This window comes from Lipotes vexillifer, unplaced genomic scaffold (assembly GCF_000442215.2).
Source record: "Lipotes vexillifer unplaced genomic scaffold, Lipotes_vexillifer_v1.1 scaffold129, whole genome shotgun sequence".
NCBI classification, from domain to species: Eukaryota; Metazoa; Chordata; class Mammalia; order Artiodactyla; family Lipotidae; genus Lipotes; species Lipotes vexillifer.
Genome location: NW_006777287.1, coordinates 3,397,358 through 3,398,318, shown reverse-complemented (window position 1 = coordinate 3,398,318; position 961 = coordinate 3,397,358).

The window sequence follows — 961 nt, the reverse complement described above, 5'->3', positions numbered from 1 at the left end:
TCTTTCCCTCCTTTTGCCATCAAACTTCTGGCTTCATAATACATAATTGTATACTGACTTCTGGTCCTGCTATTCAACCAATACTATTATCTCAGATGTTTCAACAATCTTCACATAGTGTAAATCTCTGTCCTCCTTTTTTGTGATCCTCTAATGCTTCTGATTTCTTCATCTTTGAAATTATTTTTTCTTCCCCCTAGGATTCCATGAGCCAGCACACATCAGGTTCTCTTATTACCTTTCTGACAGCTCTTTCTTTGCCTCTCAAGGCTCCATTTTTCCTCTGGCCCACTCAGAGTAGATTTTCCTCATGATTCTCTTCTCAACTCTCTTCTCTTTCTGCAGATTCTTTCTTTGCCATCACATTCCCACAACATCAGCTATCCTCTCTGAGTGATTTTGGTCTCCTTATTTCAATCTCAAGCTCCAGTTAGTATTTCTAATTGCCAGCTGAGCACCTCTGCCTGAATTTCCTGCTGTCATATGCTACTCTTGTCCTAACAACACATATCTACTTTCTCAAGCCAGTTCTCCATCATGTATTCCCTTCTCTTATTGCACTACCACTTTCTCCGTCAAAAAAACCCCAGTCATCCTTGAATCATTTCTCTCCTTCAGCCTTCATATTTGGTCCCCACATCCTATTGATTCTACCCCTCAAAAGTATCTTCTCCCCCAAGAAATTACAATAACTTCTTTATACATTTCATTACTGTTACAACAACTCATTTCTTCAACAAACATATATTGAGTCAATTACAGGGTGCTGGGCATTGAGTATACCACTGTGTATCTGATATCAATGAACATGCAGTCCAGTAGGGAAGGCAGACAACTAAAAAGGAAATAAACATACAGAGATAAGTGTCAGGATAGATGTAAATATAGGAAACTGTGGGACACAGAAGGACAGTTCCTAAACCATATTGCAGGGTTAAGGAAAGCTTCACAGAGAAGTGTA